General features: G+C 26.4%; 1 long non-coding RNA gene across 1 annotated transcript in view; it reads right to left on the bottom strand.

Moving 5' to 3' along the window:
- Positions 1-11,850: 11,850 nt before the first annotated feature.
- Positions 11,851-22,756, bottom strand: part of LOC111681136 — a 79,274-nt gene continuing 68,368 nt past the window's right edge. Inside the window, exons 4-5 of the long non-coding RNA XR_006940593.1 lie at positions 21,304-21,346; positions 11,851-11,910 (exon numbers count right to left, since the gene is read on the bottom strand). This is a non-coding gene — a long non-coding RNA (uncharacterized LOC111681136). The remainder of the gene's footprint in view (positions 11,911-21,303; positions 21,347-22,756) is intronic.

The following is a 22,756-nucleotide window of genomic DNA, read 5'->3' as shown; positions in this document are numbered from 1 at the left end:
TGTCTAAAAGGGAACATACAAGTTTAAAGATACAATCTGTTTATTGTGTATACGCATGTGAAGCTTATTTACTATAAGACTGGCTTATATCAAAATTCTTCTATGTGGTTTTAAAAATGTTTCCGATTTTGGGAGCTAGCGACTATTTTTTGTTAAAATCTATAACTCTGGTTATATTTTCAAATCCTTGGTTTAAATGTTTAATAACTACGAGTCTTTGTTAGTCAAACTTTAGCGCGACAATTATACGAACACTTTGTAAGAAGAAAGTCCACTTGATCAGTGTAATTTCCTTCTCGAATTACACATTATGATATTACGACTCTAAACTGTGGGGAAACATCTCTGATGGTCTTTACAACTAGGGATGATTGTCATGTATCTAATAGACCTATTGGTGGGTTTATAGTTTTCACTGACGGGTCCCAAATGGATACCGGGGTCAGGACATGGTAATGAGGTTGCGGACAAAATGGCTACATTAGGTTCGAACCTTGATATAGATGATAGGGAAAGGATTGTTAAACTAATCATTAGTCACTATATTATTACAGGCTGATATAAGAAAGAATTAAGAAATAGTTGATTTTTGAGAGTGAGGCCCACAACTTGAGGACTACCAAAATAATTAACGCGCATTTCTTAATTACGGCCTTTGTTATATGTGGGACAGCAATATACCGAACTATTACATGTTATGCGAAGATGAGGATGAAGAAGAGACTGTCCTAAGATACAAGCTGATAATGCTAAGAAATAGTTTCCATGACGAAATCTGGAAAATTGCGGGTCTTATACCTCACAGTCTATTATGTTTTGTAAAGGGAATAAGTAATTTCTGCGACTGTTCTCTATAGAGGTTTAATATTAAAATGCTTTAAAGCATTTAAAGTGGATTATCTTAAAACAATATTTTTGAGTTAATTCATTCTTATAGCAAATAGGAGCTTTATTTGTATTAATGAATAGAAAATTATATGTACATTTATATAAACATATACCCGGGGAAATAGTTGTGATCATTTGAAGGTTTCATTGGCATTATATTTATAGTTGTGAGATATACGTATTATAATATGATGAAGCTTAAAAAATGTAATAAGTTTACAAAAAACAGACAGAAAAATACTATGTTTAAAATACATACACATAAATATTATTAAACTAATAAGCGAAAATTTAATTTATTTAAATAGGCCGAAAAATATGGGAAGAACTTATATTGTATACAAATGTATTGTTAAACCTTATTTTTTATTTGCCAAATTGTTGGGAATCTAAAATTATTAATGTAGCGACGTGTAGGCATTTGAATATGAATATAAAAGTTTATATTTGTTATTATTTCTGAAAGTATTTACTAAATAAAAATTCTAGCGTTGAATACGGTATTGACATGTTTTTGAAATGGTAACAATAGGGTATAAGTATTACAGAATTATTCGAATCTATATTATTTTTTATGGTGCTACAATGATGGTTAAATATATAAAGAGAAAAAAGTTTCATTATAAATTATGAATGTATGTAAAGATAATTATCTTAAAGAATAATTTCTCAAATTGTATGAATTTTGGGGGTTTTTAATAGCATTATAGAGTCCTTCTATGAATTGATTCTGGAATCATTAATCATTTTTATTAATCTTTTTATTCTCAAAGGATTTTAGGAATTTTTTTAAATTTTTTCTCTGATTTTTATTGGAAAAAAGTTGTTTTTTCTTTTCCAGCTTTTGTTAATTAAGATTTTTATTTTTATCTATTTATTTTAACAAATAAACAATTTCATAATATTTATTAAAAATTTTTACCTAATATTTAAACAAAACTAATTTGCTATTTTCATTAACACATCTGTAAATAATTCAAAATTATACAACCCATATGTTCGTAATATACACACTATAGTACATGTTGCACATAAATGGTATTGAGTTAAAATGGTTAAGTATTATGGTTAAAATAAAAAAACAAACAGAGGAAACAACAGCATGTTCTTCTGTTAAAGAAATTGATAGAGAAGACTAGAATTAACGAAGCCAACATCCTTCCTTAACGAGCTAAATAAAAATGTAATAAAAATCCAACATCATTAACAATAAAACCAAAAACAACAATAACAACTTAAGTTAAAAAAAGTATCACCAACTCAAGTACCCACTCACTAACTTATTCACTTAGTCATTGCATAGTTAAACTATTTATACAGATCATTGTAAAATAAACATGCGAATGTTGAACTCAATACAACAACAATAGCAGTTGGCATAATCATCGGTGGTATTGAAAAAACAAAATGCAGTTGCAAAAGTTGCAACAACTTGTTTGTGTTTCGATTGGATATTTAACTATATAGTGACAGCTATACTTGATATATAACCGAGGTAGAACTAAAATGAAACTAAAATAGGGCTAGTTAATAACTAAAGTACTTTTCTTCAAAATTAATTTTTATTAAAAAAAATTTCGGTTAAACTTGAAATATGAAGAATCATATGCCATGGAGTATGCCACTTTAGTTTCAAGTGGTAATGTTATTATTGTTGCTGTTTCTTATACTTTACAATGACGTTTGAAAAAAGTATGTGTTTTTTTAAGAACAAGTTTAATGATCGTCATTGTCGTGTTAAGCTGTTTGAAATTCAACTCGCTTTTCTTTTTGTTCTTAGTGTTTCTTTTAAGGTTTCATATAACGTTCCATAAACGGCAGATAACTAGATGCTACAGCCAGTAGTACTCGTTCTAACTACTCCTTTTCTAGTTAAGTGTTTAGCTTAAAATATTTCTAAAAGTTTTTCACAGAAAACCGAAGAAAAACAAGCAAATATTAAACTAAATAGAACTTTATATGGTCATCAGCGTCAGCATGCATCATTTTTCATATTGTCTGTATTTATTATACATATTTTTGTTTTTCTTTGTGGCAATTGTGGCATTGTAAAGTCTTTATTTGGTTTGAAACATAAATACTTTTTTTCCTAACTTCCACTTTTGAATGTTTCGTGTTGAATACTTAAATGGTTGGAAGTATGGGCGCAAATGTTGCATCCTTATGTTGGTTATATGAGAACGATTTAAGATCAAAAAGTGTTTTTTTTATTGTTGTTACTTTATATTTATGTATGTATGTACGTTTGGTTTAACTTAATGTTTGTTGCAATTGTAGAATAATCAGTTGTTGTTTGTATGATTATTTTATATTATTAGTTTTTAACTGAAAGTCACGTCTAATAACAATTTCAGATATTTGCAGTTTATCATTAAATAACATTTTGTTTAAAAGGGCATTTGCTTGGCTATTTTTATATAAAATTTTTCATCTTGAGAACTAAACTAAACTAGAACTGAACTAGAACTGAACTAGAACTGAACTAGAACTGAACTAGAACTGAACTTGAACTGAACTAGAACTGAACTAGAACTGAACTAGAACTGAACTGAACTAGAACTGAACTAGAACTGAACTAGAACTGAACTAGAACTGAACTAGAACTGAACTAGAACTGAACTAGAACTGAACTAGAACTGAACTAGAACTGAACTAGATCTAAACTAGAACTAAACTACAACTGAACTAAGTTGGGTAGTCGTATGCTTCATTTTGAACAATTATGTTTAAAAGTTGCACAATTTCTGGTCATTTAAAGAAAAAGTCAATGTGACGATTAAATGAATTAAATCTAGGAAATGTTCTAAAAATCCGTCGTTTTGCAAGATTTAAATTTTTCGAAATACACGGTTATATGTATATGCATTTCTTGATGCTGTTCAGATTAATTTTCCACAGTATTTATTTTATCACTTCCCCGATACTGTTATAATCCTAATAAAAACTATAAGGTAATTTAAATTCATACATCTTTTTTATTTTATTATATCTATGTATATCGATAAGTAAAATATCAACAGCAACTATTATGTGGACTAGTAGAAGAAACAAACTTATACAATTTTGTTGAACACAAAACAATGTCAGACCACTTTTTTTCGTTATCGCTTGACTTTATTTCCCTCCACATAATCGATTATTATACATATAAAGTTTTTTCTTTTGTAAATGCTATTGTTGTGAACTATAGTCTATTTTTGTACAAAAAGGAAAGACAAAAAAAATTTGAATTGTTATTTCCTTAACAAAAAAATTTATGTATGTATAAAAAAAAACTCAGAAAAAATGTCATGCATTGTTTTCATTTCAAGTGTTTGCAAGTTAACAACGATGAAGTTTTACCCTGTGCAACTTTTTCCCAGTTTCGATTGTTTTCTTCTTCAATTCAGTTTTTTCCCAGTTTCAATTTTTTCTCATCTTTTTATCGCAAACTTATGCCATTAGGAAGTTGTTCATACGCAAAGTACTTTGACTTGGATTTTTTTCTTTTATTAAGTATTTTTTTTTTTCATTTGGCATAAATTTTCTTAAGTATTTTTATTTGCCTCTATTTGCATATTATCTTTATTAGTTTTTTTCTTTTCTTTTATTTCATTTTTTTCGATTGTAACATGTTGGTGGCATGTATAAAATATATGTATGTAAGGATGTATATAGATGTTGCATATGTATTATAAACATTGTTATTGCCATTGTATTATTGTATTGAGTATGAAGTAGTTGCAGAAACCAATAAGAAAAAGTTTTTCAATTGTCATTGCTTATTGAATATAAATTGAAACACAAAGTTAAGATAAGATTAATGAATTCATAAAACAAGTACACGAATATAAAAACCAAAAATGTATATTGAAAATAGTAAAAGGAAAAAGGAATGTTGGATATATCATTAATTAAAGTGATTTCTTTGGGGTTTATTAAAAAGAAAGAACATTAAAAAAATAAAAATTGAATTTATTTATTTTTAATACGATCAAGTTTACTGCCAATAGTAATATATGTAGAATGAGTAGAAAAATAAATACTCATTGTAGAGCAGGGACCGTGTAGACATCGACAAACATTATAGTAATTCCGCAACAAATTAAGTACTTTTTGTAAATTATATACTTTTGCTATGTAGTTCTTAGAATAATTTACATATTAAATTATAGTATATTTCATACATAAGACAGTGTTATAGACCGTATTCTAGCCCTACATATATTGGTATAGTCCCTAGACTAATTAATAGATTGGTTCATAGACTAAGTAGTTCATAAAAATACTGAAAATACATTATATGTATAAATGATCCTTATTATATAAATTTTATTACCAATTATTTTTTGAGTACATATAACAATGATCGCGGTTCCATTTATTTTCTAAATAATTATTAAATTTGTATGCACTAACAACAAAATAATTAAATTTATAAAAAAATTAATGTGCAAATATTAAATTAAAAAGAACTTTAAATTATGTGTTTGAACACTTAACTTAACTTGCTCAAATTCTTTGTGAATATAAACAATTTATCAACTTTTTTAAGCATTAAAAAAAACAATTTTAAACAGACAAATAGAAGTCTTTATAAAAACTGGGTACAAATAGGAAGGATAATATAAATACAATAATTCTTTAGCAGAAAGGAATAAAGTACGTACGTTTTTTTATACTTTTGAGGAAGTTGAACATGTTTTTTAATTCAATATTTAATAACAATGTTAATATGGACACATAAAAATGGGCGAATATATCTCTTAAATCCTCTCTGAATTCTCAAACAAAGTATTACAAACTTTAACATAAAATACACCTTCTACTAAATATATGTATAATAGAGCGTTTAAAGGACGTTACTATTTTTTCAAGTTACATATATACATAACTTTTTAACTGTTTACAATGAAAAACATTTTAAATAAATTGTTTAAGTTTTATTTTACATCGTTGCAGTGCCAGACTAATTGTTTTTCATAAAAACATGAAACTTTTTTCCCATAAAGTATTAAATATTTTTAAGTTTAACTTTGCTTATTTATTGCATTATTTACTACAAAAAAAACGTCATTATATTATGACGTGTTTATTTGTTTACTTTTTTTAAATAAATTATTAAATTTACATCAATATTAATAGATTTTTGTTGATTATATTAAAACAATAGCAAAATATGTAAACAGAATTTTTTGGATGGACATGAGAAAATATATATATTTTTTTAAAATTTTAAAATTATTGTTTTACTCATAACTTCAAAATTCATTAGGTATAAGTAAGTATTTAGAATCAAAATTTTAATTGTATTTCAATTTCACTTTTTAAATTTATGATCCCTTCTAATACTTTTTAATTTTGAATTTTTAAATATTTTCACTGTACACACTAATTTACATTCTATTGGCCATTTAAAATCCTTTTAGTCATACACATTTATACAAATAGTTTTAATTATAAAACAAATCACATAAAACAAATTTGTTTTGTTATACAATTTATATAAAGATCATTTCTATGCCCAACGTATTAAATTTTATCAAAAATATGTAATAAACTTTAGAAAATGGTGCAAACCCTGCAAATATTATTGCATGTATATGTATTCATATACATGGTATAGTGCATAAGGGTGGTTTATTGTCTCCATTATGTGTCTTTGAACTGAACGTTGGAAAGATATCTGAGGCCTTTTTCTGAATGCTTAGAAGTAGGGTCACCACTATATGTACAAATGTATGTACATTAGGGTTAAAACCAGAATAGGCTCTATCCTATGTAGTAGCCAGTAGTGTTCTCATAACGAAAACCTTTTGCTCGGGTTATTTTGGTGTAAAATCCTTTCGCTGCAAATCAATTTTCTAAAACTATTAAAAAAAGACGAAGAGTGTTTTATGTCGTAAATGTAATGCTGTCCTATAAACAAGTTTCATGTCAATTATAGGCACATAGCTTTCGGATTAACAAAAAAACGAAAGCGATTTTGGTTTTTGTATCGAATTTCATTTTCCAAGGCCTTATATGGGATCAGAAGTCAATTATGGACCGATTCTCATAAATTTCAGTAAAGGGTTTTGTGCTCGAAAAAAAACTTACGTATGTCGAAATTTTAACAGACAGACGGACGGGCAGATTTTGTCTTAGAGTTTAATAAGGACCCAGAATATATGTATACAATTATGTGGATCTATGATCGATATTTCGATGTATTACAAACGGAATGCTAATATCAATTAAATATATTGGGTATATCTTTTTTGATGGAAGGTATAAAAATTACATGAATTTTTAAAAATACATCATCCAAATGCTGACTGGGTGTCCACACACATGTATGTATTGTAAATGTAATATTTACTATGTGTTTATTAGGGCGTGCTAGTGAGTATTACTTGACAAACTAATATATTTTATTTTTGTGTACACACACAAGCAATGATGCCTTTAAATTTTGCAATGACTACAAAAGGCTCTATTTATATTGTATAGAGGAACCTAAATTAATGTTTAATTTCTTAAAGTCTACTTTAAATACAAATATCCATACACATAGACATATATTCATAAATTTGTATATACATAGTATGTATATGTAAGTATCGTATACATACATAACTATAAATGTAAAATCCATAAGGTAGCTTAAAACGTAAAAGTTATGTCTAGGTAAGAAACGCACTAACTTTGTCAACAATTAAAATATAATCTTTTAAATAGTTTAATTTTTGAATACAAAATTATAGGCGATAAACCAATTCGTAGTCAGTCACAAAAAAAAAATAAAATACTTTAGAAACAATTTTTTGTGAGCATTCTTACTGCATACATATATGCAGTAGTATTCAAACAGTTGTGTGCCTTAATACATGAGTGAATTTTATTACTACTATAAAAATAGCAGCAGTTTCATAATGGTGTTGTTGCTGCTAATTCTGCTATTGCCGGTACTGCTGCTGTTAGCACTTATATTCTATTGTTATTATTGTTCTACTTTTAATTTTATTTTTAACTCAATCTAACTAAATAAGTATTCATTGTGCTACTACCAAAGGGTATATTTTTGTCAGAGGTTTATTATATTAAATTTACTTTATTTAAACTAAGTATATTAAAGGGTTTAACATAGGGATAGGGGTTTAAAGTCCGTGGCTTAAATATTTAAATCGGTTAAGAATTTACACTGAAAAGTAATGTGTTTCAAAACCACTTTTCACTACTTGTGTATATGTACATCGGCATTTTATCTTTTTTTAAAACGGAGATGTTTTTGGACTCTCGCTAAAAAATAAGCACTCATATAAAACATTACAAATAGGTAGTAAATTAATTAACCAGCAGCTGACATAAATAGTAATGTTTTTGAATTAGTACTTATTTATCCGATCATATACATATATGCAAATCATTATTTGAAGAAGTAAATTATATAAAGTAATATTTGAATAATTTGATGTGGAATAACATCAGTTTTCGTAGTTTATTTAGGGAATTTCTTGAAATGAAATCAAAATTTGTTGGTTGGAACTACATATTGGCAAAATATCACCATTTACTACAATACCATATTCATTTAATTACATTTTCATTGTATGTATTTCTATTGTTTAAAATGCAAATATATTTCTTTTATATACATATGGACAATTTCGCGTGAAGTACTTAATCAAACTTAAAAAATCGATTTGAATGGAATTTGCACCAAGGTTAGCATTATTGAATAGTACATTAATAAATATTTATTTTGATAGATATCTCAACCGCAACCCATTAAGCGACTACAAAGCCTTTAAGGAAATTATATATGCTCTTTGAAACCTGTGCGGAAATTTCATCCAAATTGATTTTGGATCACTTGACACGAAACTTCCCATATGTATTTTATATAAGAATGTGTGAACAAGTACTTTAAAGCAAATTTTATTTTGATTTCATAGAATTTTCGTACATTTTCTTTTTGATTTTTTTGTAAGTAAATTTGCTTTAAGGCAGTTTTTAAATGAATATATTGTAATTACATGTTGCAATTTTGATTGTTAAATATGTACAAAAAAAGTTTAAAAAAATGTTTTTTTCTAATCTATTTGTATTCTAAAATGATTTTAAATATTTTATACATTTATTTTAAATTTAAATAAAATGTATGTAAAATGTATGCCGAAAAAACAACTATTAATTAATGTTATTATTTTTTATTGCGGTTTAGCAAATTTTATTTTTGTTATTGTTATTTAACAACATTGCAAATTTGTATTTCTATTTGTTTATTAGTATATTCAGTGTGAATGCAACAATTTATTTTAACAAATGTATGTATGTACTTTAGAGTGTCTCAATGAACAGCCTTTTTAAGAATTTCATGTAGGAATACTATTCAAACAATGCGTATTTATGTACTGAACACCTCAACACTAAAGAAATCAAAAATATTTTTTTATAAAATGATTCTCAGTTCCCTACTAGTGATTGAAAATCCTGACCTGAATTTTTGAAAATAAAAATTCGTACATGTTTTCGAAATGGTTCTCAAAAATTTCAAATTTTGAGCTGATTACGGCAAAAATAATGTTAAAATATTTGTTGAATATTTTTGGTCCCCAATATGACTTTTAGTAGGTTTTTAACAAAATGGGTGTCAAAATTGTCGTAATTTTAAGCAAGCACAGAAAACTATTTTAAAAAATAGTTTGGTATTTGGTTAAGTCCATTTTAAATTTTTTTAGAAATTTTTGAAATTATAATACTACAAAAGTCGTTGTGCGGACCAAAAATACACTAACAAAATTACGGAATTTTTGACAATCAATTCGAAAAGATTGCAGAAAATTTTTTTTGAACATATTATACTAATATCAAGATTTTCAAAACACATCCTCGGGAGATCCTAATGTACATATGTACTTATGTAGTTAGATATTAACATATATTAGTTGCAAAAACTAATTTGTATTTATTGCTGCGTATCTCACATAAAAGTTATATTTTTGACCATTTTTGCCAACTTAATGTTGGTTTACCACAATTTTGTTCTAACAACACGTGGGTGTATGTATGATTATATATTTGTATATACATATGTATTAGTATGTGGTAGGTGTTTTTATGCGCTGCTTGTATAGGTTAAAAGTTGTGCGGATGCAAGTTTTTAATTAATATTTTTGTTGCATTTCATTTTTAGCGAAAACCAAAACCAGAATATAATTTGGTTTTGACAGAAAATATTTCGTTTTATTTTCTGCTATTTTTAATTTTTAAAAATAGCTTAAAGAGTTTGATGTTGGTTGCTTTGTATTAACTTTTCACAAAAATAGGTTCAAATTTAAAATAGTTTAAAAATAGATTTAAATTAATTTAAAATGAATCAATTTTAATTAAATAAATGGAAATTATAATGACTTTACAGGAAAAAAAAAAATAAATTAAAATAATATTAAGGGGATCTATAGGCCAATGTTCGAAAAGTTATACAGCCAATTTTAGGTCTTAATTATGACAGAAACGTAGAACTGTTTTACACTTACTATTACTCAACGTGTTATCAGCAAAGTTAGCATCAAAATATGTATAACAATCGTTTACGTATAAAGAATTTAACTTGCCATTAGGTTTTACCAGCTGTAATTTTATTAAACAATGAATTTATTATTTTTTATTTTTTAAGTTTTTTTATAATAAAACGTAGTTTATATTAAATGTGTTAAAAACATTTCTGCAAATTGATATTTATAGTTTTTATTTCACTTTAGTTATGCCATACATTTAACATTTTTTTTAAATATTTAATAAATTTTTATTTAAGTATTTTACGTATTTTTTTCTTCACAAGTACATATGTGCTTGTGTAAGTGCATAAAATGTTTATTTTTGTTGTGGTTTTTATTTATTTTTTAATGCTTTTTAATTATGAAAATTAAACTAACAATATGAACATTTTTTACGACTATAAAATGATTTGGTTGTTTTAAATAAACATCACAAATTTATGTTGATTTCAATTTTGTCTTTATCGTATTTTTTATTTTTGAAGCATGGACAAATATTAAATATGATAAAAAATTACTGCTTTTAAATCTAATGGGACCAAGTTTGTTTACTGTTTTTCAAAAATATAGTTAAATATAAGTCGACTGTTTTTCATGAAAACAGAAAGTCTAAAAAAAATTGTCAAATTTTTGACGACTTTAAAATAACTTCCACCTCATTTTAACTACAGCTTTAATGGGTTAATTTCCATTTATTTTTGTTAGGACCAAAAGGTGAAAAGTTACACTAATTTAAAAAAACTCGGTATGACCAAAATGCCCAGCCTTGACCTCGTCTAACTCCGGCAGTTCTTGAACAATAGTATTAATCTTGGTGCAAATTTCATTTAAATCGATTTTTTAAGTTGGACCACTTGACACGAAATTGTCCACACATATTTATAATTGATTTAATATCTCATTTATATATTTTTTTTACGCAAATATTTGTAAAAAAATGTATATAAGTAAAAACTATATTAAATGATAATGTGTTTATCGTATAAACTTTATACATTTCAGATATTATTTTTAATAAAATTAAAAAAAAAATTTACCATTTAACGTGAAGAGTTAATAGTGTAGACGAAAAAAAATCATAAAATAATAAATAAATCAATTGAAATGTTAATTAGTAGTGTTAAAATATAAATTAAATATAATAAAATTTTAATGAAAACAAAGCTCAAATTGGTTTTTATTATGCAACGTCAGTGAAATCTGCATTTAAAAGGTTTAAAAATAAAGAAAATTAGTTTAATTAATTTACAACTTTTTCCATTTATTTAAAATGTTAAAAACAATATTATTATGATGCTGCGTGAAAGAGTTAAAATAAAGGATTTATTTTCATTTTTTTTTTGCAAAAAAGAGCAATTATTTAAATGATGCTACATATGTATATGAATAATTAAACAAATTTCATATTTATATTTTAACTTACCTTAAATAATGTATTTAAATTAAATAAAATATATTTTTTTTTTTAACAAATACAATGTGTTGATGTTGTTGTGGTAAACTGTAATTATATATAAAAAAAAAATAAATATTAAATAAACTTTTAAAATATGTAAATAAATATTATTATGATGTATTTGTTTTGGGATTAATTTGTTTGTAACAAACTTGCGTATGATTGATATTAATTGTATTTATTAAAAATCATACGCCACATATTGCAGTGTATTATATATAAATAATCATACGTACCGTATGACATATATGGTATTAGTTATGATGTGTCATATTGTTTAAAAATCTATGATCTTATGTGCATTTGGTAATTTTTACATAAATAATTACTATTTTAGTCACTATTTTTATTTTTACACTTTGAATGCTTCTTTTAAAACTACATTGAACTAAGATACGTATGTTCATACGTGAGAAAATGAACTGAACTTTAGATATTCTTTGTGAAAAACCAACAATAAATCTTGCACTTCTAAAGTTGGAAATGAAATGTTAAGTTTAGCAAAGATATCTTGGGCACTAGTGGTTAAAGATGATAAAAAAAGTAATCGCTTAAATATATATAAAAGCAATGCACAGGGTTCTTAAAAGTAAAATTCATTGCATAACAAAGTGTTATTCGTTTTATTTCCATGAATTCTATATATTTCTATCTTGAACGTTTTTCCTTTGAAAGTTAATATTTCAAAATTTAAGAATTTTTCATGAAATTATTTAACTTTTTCAGTCTAATTAGTGAAATTTTGAATAATTAAATAAATTTAAACACTTTACTACTTCTGTTGTGTTTTGTTTAGACAAACAGAAGATAACACAGCTAATGGACATATTAAAAGGAGAAAAAAGATACCAATGTATGTAGTATTTTGACAATTTCTGTTATTGTTGTTGAACATTTTGAACATAAAACTTCTTTCTAATTCAATTTGTTTAAAGCCGTAAACTAAGTATTGCAAAAGAAAAGAAACATAAAAGTTTCTTCTTATTACCTATAATTGAAAAGCCTTGGTGCAACAAAGAAGTAGCAATTTTGGTGTCGAAAACATAGTACATACATAACTTTTGAATTTAGTCTTAAGCACGCAAAAGGAGCAACAGATAGATTTAAAAAAAAAACACTTTGACTTTTTTCTTTATACAAGGAATCTCAATTTTCAGTTGAAATCAACATGAACTTTTTAAATGACAGAGAATATATAATTACATATTTCCATTTACTATGGTTTTGCTTTTAAGTTTCTATTGTGCAAACAGTGATGAAAATACATGCAACTTTGTTTCTTTAATTTTGTTTTCATGTTCTCTTTGCTTGAAAAAATATTTGTGTTGAATAAAACACGAAAATTTAATTGCTTTGGGGTATCTTATGATTTTAATATTGTTTTTCTTTTAATTGTTTGTTTAATAAGTACATACACAAATATGTATGTAAGTAATTCAATTAAAATTCTCTTAAAATGTCTTTGTTGTCAAAAGAAACTCTATTTCAACATACCAAGTGTGTTAAGTTGGTAAATCCCATAATATATAATATCAATTCTTAGAATTGAATTTATCAATTTAAGACTGAAAATTTCCTATAAAAATATATGAAATTTTTTAGTATTATTGTTGTAGAGGGCAAGAGTTTATATTTTTAAAAAAATTTTTGTTTTTAAATAAAAACAATTTTATTTAATAGAAAAGGGCGTAAAAAATATATTGATGATGTTCATCAATATATTATTATATTATATATATGATATATATTATATTATATATGAAAAGTTTATTAATTTTTATATCACAATCAGCAAAAATATGCTTCTACTAATCCAATTTGTTACCATATATAAGACTTTATAAATGCGGGAAGACACTTTTATTAATAAAATCCATTATATATCTGAAAGTTCAATATGTCGTCCTAAAGGCATAGGTTTAACATACGTCATTTCTTCGTGTTTCTTCGAGATGACTTAATGTAATGCGTCTAGAAAAAATAATATTGTCGACTTTAAAATAAGGATTGGACTTTCGAACCACACATTTTAAAGATGTTTGATATTTTTTTTTTTTTTGAAAAATTCTTATTGCAATCCGGGGGAAAAGAGGTGCTACCAATATCTGTAGTCTGCCAGGTCTATAAACTGGTGATGTTAAATGTATCCTCGGCTTAGCCTTGGAATAATTTGGCACCAGGCACTACGGGAGGTCAGTTGCCCGCAGGACTTTTCCTGGCTGGTCAATTAGTTGATGTTCCTTCGGGATCCACATAGTGGTTGTGGATTAATACCTTAAATTCCATTTTTTGGTTACCCTGGTAATGAGTTAAAAAGCTAAAATATTTTAATACGGTGATGATTTTCTGGCAAGTGCTTACTATATTGGCAAACAAATAATTACTTAAATAAGTACTTTTGAGTAGGGATTAAAAAAAGTAGTATTTGAATATTTTTTCTTCCACTTTTCTACCAACATATTTAAACATTGATCATGATACTCATCAACAAAATAACACAAACATTTTTTTTATTAACAAACTCATTTAGCTGCCTCAGAAAATAGTACTGGGAATTTTTTTATATGTTAATGGAAAGATTAGCGCTCGATTTCTAGTGTTTTTGATAACGAATATTGTGCAATGGTCTGTGTATAAAAATTCTAAAATCACTTGACATTAGATAACGAAATTCTTAAAAAAATATTTTTAAAGATTTATTTAAATAATTTAATTAGTTAATCACATTATATACTAACTAAATTCTGGGTATTTGTTCTCATTAATACATCATTAAAATCATTCATTTAATGGTTTAACGAAAAATGGTTTCACGTTTCATTTTAGTGAAACTAACCAGAGTCTGTTGTGGCAATCGAACCTACGATGTCTGGTGTAAACTTTTAAATTATCAAATAGTTTTCCTTCCATTTACATAATTTTGTACGATTTAAAAAGAAATGAGCATGAATTATTCGTTTTTACATATGTCTATTCTAGTCAACTAAATTTGTATGTGAGGTAGTTGATGTTATGAGAACAAAATATTTAAAAAATATCAAGTACGTATATAATAGTGGCATAACAATATTAAAACATATCTAATACTTTATTAAAGGCAGAAAAAAGTTTAGAAATGGATTTTAAATTAATAGGCTTGCAAGAATATTTATGTAAAAATTAAAAATTAAATGGATTTTAAATAATAAGAATATGTAATTCCGACGTATGAATTAGAGTAAACTTATATAATTACTTAACTTTTAGTTGTAAGAATGACAAATTTCGGTTATACTCCTAATGTTTTGTTTTGACGAGTTCTACACGTGAGGTACATATTTATGTACTAGATAAAATAATAGTTATGAAAACAAGAATAATATTATATAAAAAATAAAAAAAAAATAAATTCAATTTATTTCAACAATTAAAACATATTTTGTTAGAACATACAACATATGTATTTTGTTGGAAAAAATATACAGAATTTCTAATTCTAGAGTATAACCTGATAGCTTTAATAAAGGAAAATATAATAAAAAAATTGTATACATATAAAACAGTATTGTTTTAATATGAATATAGTTCATAGATAATAATTTTTTAATAAAACTTTGGAAAAATGTAAAGATTTAGAGGGATAAAATTAAATGAGTTTTACAAAGTTTAAATTGTAATTAAAATAACATAAAATTAAATATAATTTATAAAAGAATTGTATTACAAAATTTATGGGATTTTTTTTAAAACACTGCACATTTATTTAAATAAATTTTGTTTTTAAAAAATATTTATAGAAATACATATGAATAAATGTTGAAATAAATTTATTTTTTTATTTGTAAGTTATTACTAGACAAATTTTAAGTAATGCAGAAGGTATGTATTAGTCATTGAACAGTAAGAAGTTAAGTAATTATACCTTAGGATGTCGGGATGTTTTTGTCCTCAGCTTAGGATTTTAATTTTGCAGAACAGAGCTGAAACGACTTCGATAACTAAAGAAGATATTGAGTATTTATATATACATCTATATCACTACATAGTAACTTCCAAAGTTCTAATAACAAAAACTTTTTTCTCGTGTCATTTTGAAAGAAATTGCACTTTCTTCCTTTGCAAATTGAATTTCCTTAACTGGTCACAATGATATGTATTTACATGAAACTTTTTTAAGGACTGAGAAAAATGTATATACTTTTTCGACTCTATTTGGAAAGGGTAGGACATATTTAACATTTTTAATAATCGTATAAAAGTTATAACAAATAGTAGAACAATTTTGATCATATCTTGGAAACCATTTGGAGAATTTTATGAAAAAATATAAATAATAATCTTTAACATTTTTATGTATTACTTATGATCTTTGAATATTATAGGGGTGCCACGAAATGTAAATGAATAATAGTCACATCCTACTCTTATAAACCATCACTCAGGGGGTAAAGAGGTGCTATCAATACCTCTAGTCTGGCGGGACAATAAACTGGTGAAGTCTAATGTAACCTCGGCTTTGCATTGAAATAATTTGGCATGGGGTCTAATCCAAGCAAGAGAAAATCTTGCCCGCCTAACTGGTCAGTTGATTGAGGTTCCTTCTGGATCCACGTAGTAGCTGTGGTTTAATACCGAAAATCGCGGGGAGAGAGATTTAAGGACTGATATATCCTATACCTAATTGGTTGGATAATTATTTCTTTGAACAGTTCTGTGTACAAAACAGCACATGCTGCTTGAACCCTGAACCCTGGCGGTTGTATAGTAGGGCGCCGGTATAGGTTGGGGAATTGTCAGATTAGCGTTCAATAGTTGATTGTCATCCCGTAGAGAGATCTTTATTATCAAATGAATGGAACTTATGCGAAAATTGCTGAAAAATCGGTTAAGTTTTCATATATTGAAGATAAGTACTGATTTAGTATGCATTTTTTCGCTTCGGGGATGTTTCTTGGTGCTGTTGCCATCTCATGAGGATATATTGATTCAAGCCACGCCACTAATTGTCGGGGCAATTATTGGGTTCAGTTGACTTTGGAAATTACTACATGCTTTGTCACATGGATCAGTTTATAGATGAGGGATCCTGATCCATTTTGTTGGGTATTTCGGAATATAAAATATGTCTCTAGGTGCTGTTGCAGAAACAATTGGGCCATTTCATTAGTGTGGTTGCACGGGCTTTAAGAGGTTAAGGAATCCACTGGAATTGGTCATTAGATGATGGGGTTTGTATTTTAAATACTGCAATATTTCATGGCATCATAAGGGTAGTCACCTTCCGGTATATCCAGAAGATTTATTTCACCTGCTGTTGGGGTTCGTCTCCCATTCTATTGACTTTAGACTAGTCATTGCTCTTTTTCTTATCGAGGTGTGCATTGGGTTTGAGCCTATGCTGCCTATCATTCCGCTACAGGGCTACGGAAGGATTCAGGGGCACTTGGTAGACTGATATCAGTGGATGAAAAAGACCACCGTGAAATAAGGCAGTCAAGGCAGGTGTTCACGCAGAGCACTCGAAATTCTCATAGACACTCCTTCACGTAAATGTAAAATTTTGTTCAAATCGGTGACCATAGAAAATCCCACATTTAAAATATAATTTCTCTATACTTTTCTCACAAATTGAGAAGGTGCTATGATATTATATAAAATACAGATATTTTTTACAAATTCACTTAAATTTGTTAACAAAAAGGATACAGGTACATTTTAGTGCTTAATATCTAAAGATAATAGTATTCAAAGTTTAATGAACCATTGATGAAAAAGGGTTCATTTTAGTTATAGTATTGTGAAATTTTGTTTTTTTAACTTATCAACCGACCGTAAAAAGTAGGACCATTATTTGTTTTTGTTTGAAGTAGTATATGCATGTGTAACATTAAAGAAAAAAACATTTTTACAAATAATAAAACAAAATATTTTTTGATAAAACATCAAATGAAATATAAATTATACTACTTTTGTTTACATAAACAACACTTGCGAATGAATTTTAATAACCAAGTGAACAAAACTTTAATTTCAATGTGTATTTTAGATAGTTGCTAGCGTGCATTACAAAACTGCAAAATTGTTTGCTGGGTTTAATAAAGGAAATATTCACACACCCACACAGTTCCCGCAAAAAAAACAACAAAAGGTTTTTTCTCACTCACTTGCTGTTTAAAATATAAAAGTTAAAATGATGTTTGTGATAAAAAGGATAGCTTGTATATATATTTTCATTGAAAAGTTGTTTAACAAAAAAAAAAAAAAAAACAAAAAAACTGTGATCATTAAGGATACCATTTTGACAAAAACAAAGGAATAAAAAATGTAAAATATATTTACACACAGAAATTTAATGAATGAACATTTTTGTAAATCCCCATTAAGATTGTGATGATTTTATATTAAAAACTAGTGTGTATACCGCCTTACAGACATAAAATTTCATTTTTATATTTTTCAACTTATTTTTCCATTACTTTTAAAAAGGAATTTAACTACAATGAAAATACCTTGCCAGTCATCATTACATTAAAATGAACCATGAAATTGTTTACAAAGAAGTCGTTTACAATAAGCGTGAATAAATGATTTGACTTAGAAACGTTAGAAATCTAGATTTGTTTGTCCCTTTAGATTTTAAAGCATATTTAAGTAAATTGTATGTGTTTCCCTAGATAACAGCTAACAGAACAATGAAATATTTATTGTTCTACTTAAGTACAATGACATTGTATTAAATAATGATTTATCTGGGCATTTGTTTGTAAGGTACATTATTTTCTGTGAATTTAGTTTTTCATTGATATAATTAAATGATGTCTGGATGTGAAAAAATAGAAATTATGTTTAAATTCTAGAAATTTTGTCTCCAAAACACAGTTATAAAGCGAACAACTAATAGATGTCGATGTTTATATATTTTGATGGTTAATTATCTGTTTCTGATTAATAAAGTTTTTAGTTTAGACCCATGGAGGCTTAGTCCATTGTTTGCCAATACTAATACAAAACTTCCAAAAGGAAATAAGATTCAAAAACCCAATTTTTCTACAAAGTACCAAATTAAAAATGTAAAAACAATAATAACTTTATTTTTTAAAGAGGAAGTTGTAAAGTAAATATCCGTCCGTGTGTGTTAATGACTACAATATGCCAAAAGCAACATTAAGACATCTTCATACATACAAACATACTCGTAAACTCGAGTTAATTTATTCCAAAACAAAGTAAAAATTTAATTTTTAATATCTGCAACGTTACAATGACATGTAATGAGTACGACGAGCCCGAACAGCTCATTTTAATGATAGTCAACAAACTATTAGAATATATGTTAAACCAAATGTTTGTATATACATATTCATTTACATTAACCAACATATACAATTACTATTCTTTTTTTATTTTTTTATCTATCTGTACCCTGCAGTGACTTTAAATTTTAAAATCCAAAGGCCTTAACAGATGATTGCCTTTAAAGTGACTTATTAAACCCACCATTAGAATAAGTAGATGTATTTCGATTCGGTCATGTAATTGTGCAAAAGGTACCAGGGTTGAAATTTTCCATATTCATTCTCTTCATATCACCCTAGCCCACAAATATAAGGTCTCCTTCAAACTCTCTATATTTATATGAAATATCTTGGCTAATTGTAAAACTGCCGGGTATGTACAAACACAAACTCATTCTTACTAAATACAATATATTAGGAGTAAAAAGAATATTTACTATATAGACTGAAAAGAATACAAAACAACTATTCGCGGTTTTATAAAAAAAATACAATAACACAAAAGAAGTACCAAAACTCATTGTGTAAAGGGAGTTGCATAGAAAAGACGACACTATTGGTGGATATTGTTATAGTTGGTACGTACATGAAGTACGAGTTGCATAGTAATTATGTCTATAGTATGCTAATTTAGATGAATATGTATGAATGCAATTGCAAAATATATTTGCGTAACTTTTTCCTATATACATATACACATTTATGTTCATAGTACTTATGTACGAAAGGAATGTATATGTATATGACTTTATGTTCTAATTCAAAAGTTTCACAGAAATTAAAAAGAATTAATACTTTGCTGTAACTAAATAATGTAAAGAGTAGACACTGAAAAAATCTTAGCTAAGAGGGTTTCTGACTATCTCTTTGTAATATATGGATTGATGATTGACTTTCTTCTAGGACAATTATGTGTTAAAATAGCTAGTATACTGTAAAATATGTAGACTAAAATTAATTAGAACAAGTTCGACAGAGTCATTACATTAAGGATAGTTATTTCCAAAGACATTTTGCACCTTTTTCTCTTATCAAAAATATACTCTTTCTGAACGAGAGTGAAATCTATAGTCACTTTTTTTGTCCCTAGAATTGCTTGTTCGGTACTGTCCACTGCTATAAAATATTGTTTATTTATGGGAGTTGTTATTTTTGTATCCCCAGAATAGCTAATTCGAGACTTCCAACAGCTTATAAATATTGTATATTTTTGAGAGTTCGTGTCTTCCCTCCAATGCGCTGTTTGGCTATCACTATTTTAAAATGATAACTTTTTTCAAATAAAAACAGAAACGCTTTTTTTGAAAAGAATATATTCTTTCAAAAACACCAATCTCATGATCACAAACCATGTTGAGCCAAAAACGGAAAAGTGCTCTTTTTAAGGTTTTGGTTTTAAAAGCCTTTACGTTCCTCTTTATTCTATTTTCAATTCTTTCTTTATTATGCACTGTATAAATGTTTAAATATTTATAAAGCAAAAAAAAAACTAACGAAATAATGAATACATGAAAGAAACAAAAATTGTAGTAATTACTTCAATAATGATGTTGCAACAATACAATATAGTTAAGGAACAGTTAAAGGAAGGTGGGCAGACAGGCAGAAAAATTTACAAAGATATATGTATATATAGACATGTAAGTTTGATGGTGACTGACTGACATAACAGACATTGAGTTTTTATGGCAGACATGGTACAGACTTCTAGTGAAAAAAATTAAAAACAAAAACAACAACAATACATATTGCAAAATAGAGGGTTCTATCTGCTTTAGAACTTCATTATCTAGTTGTTAAGCAAAAAAAATGTTTTGCAAAACATTTGCTATTTTTTGTTGTGTTATATTGTCTGTCTGTCTGCTGGTTTGTGTCTTAAACTTTTTTTTTTGCTACACTCTATATGTAGTGATTTGCGCTTCGTTGCATTTGAAATGTGTCAGTGAACACAAAAATTATCATGAAACCAAGAGAAAATATTAAATAATACTACTAGTTAAGATAGACTAAACAACAAAGAGGAGTTAATAAAAATTTTACAAGAAAAAATCTAGGCAAAATGCAAATACTAGTATAATGCAGAAAAAAGTAACGATTATAAAAGTCTAAATATGAAAAAATTAGGTAATCTTCATCTTACAGTTTCTATGTGTATAATACTTACATTAAAACTCCATTGTTGCTGAGGATGATCAACTAAAATGTATCTGAAAAAAAGAAAGAAAAAATACAAAATTAATTAAAATTTAAATCAAAAAACTTTTAATATTAAATAATTTTTTAGAAAGTTAGTTAAAACGTTAAAAGGCAAAATATTCAAAAAAGTTTCTAAAAAAAAGCATATGTATTTATAGTTGTGTGTTTAAAATATAATAAATTAAATATATAATAAAAGGCATTTTATTTTTAAAAAATAAATAAGAAACACTTTATTAAAAACTAGTTTAATAATTTTCTTCTTATTGCTTTAAATATTTAATGTTGCTAAATATACCTAGTACATCTCAGATATTTAGTCTAAAAGTGGCATATCTAAAAATTTTAGATTTTCAACTAAGTACTTTAAAATATTAGTAATATTTCTGTGATTCGAATGGTTTTATAATTTTTTATGAATATTATTTCTAGCAGTAGATTGCGTATTCTATAAGAAATATTAATTAAGCTGTAGAAAAGTTACTTAAAACCTTAAATCTTGTCTTAGAAAAAAATATTTTGTAAGTTAGGACACTTTTAAACGAAAATAATGATTTATTTTTTAAACATTTACTAGTATATTACATTTAGTTTATTATTGTTTTGTTTACTAAAGCATGAAATTAAAACTGACCAGTCAGCCAAGCGCTGCTAGACAAACAAAGTAGAAAAATTTATGTTAAAAAAAATAGGAGAATTGTTTGTTAAAAGTAATAACAAAAATAAAAGGAAAAATAGAATTGAAATAACAACACAAAAAATATAGAAATTACACCAAAATTCAGTCATAAGGAAACAGGAAAGCATTAAAACAATTAAAAATGAAATAAAACAAATTGTTCAAAAGAGCAAAATTTTAAAGCTAATTTAAAGCAAGTATGAATTACATATTCGGATGAGACGAATCTTATATTCACTTGACTATTAACAAGAAATACCAGTAAAAAGATGCATTTTAAAGCTTCTCATTTCCACCAGACTCTACATGCTTAATTTTATGTTTCTAATTTGAATTATAGAAAACTCAAATGGTACATTTTGAAGAACGAAAAAGTACCAAAAAGTCCCCTTTTACAGTCCCCATTTACTCTGTAATTTAATACCAACACATTGTTTTGTTTTTATAAACAAGCAAGTGTTAGAACAAAATTTGCCGTATAAAGTTGTATGTTGTTGTTAATTATATACTTTTTTTCTAAACAAGCACCAAAAGTCCTAATTTTTCATGAAATTTGTAGAGGTCATCTGAGGTCTTCAGAAAATATAGACAGACAGACGGATAGATAGACAGGCATACGGACATAACTTAGTCGATCTCGCTGTCTATAAGGACTAGGAATATTATGTACTTTATAGAGTTAAACAATTATATTGAATTGTGGATCAAATTTCACATGACATGACATTTATACAAATCTTGT

This window comes from Lucilia cuprina, chromosome 4 (assembly GCF_022045245.1).
Source record: "Lucilia cuprina isolate Lc7/37 chromosome 4, ASM2204524v1, whole genome shotgun sequence".
Classification (NCBI taxonomy): Eukaryota; Metazoa; Arthropoda; class Insecta; order Diptera; family Calliphoridae; genus Lucilia; species Lucilia cuprina.
Note: the sequence above shows the minus strand (reverse complement) of the source record. Positions and strands in the feature narration are given on the sequence as shown.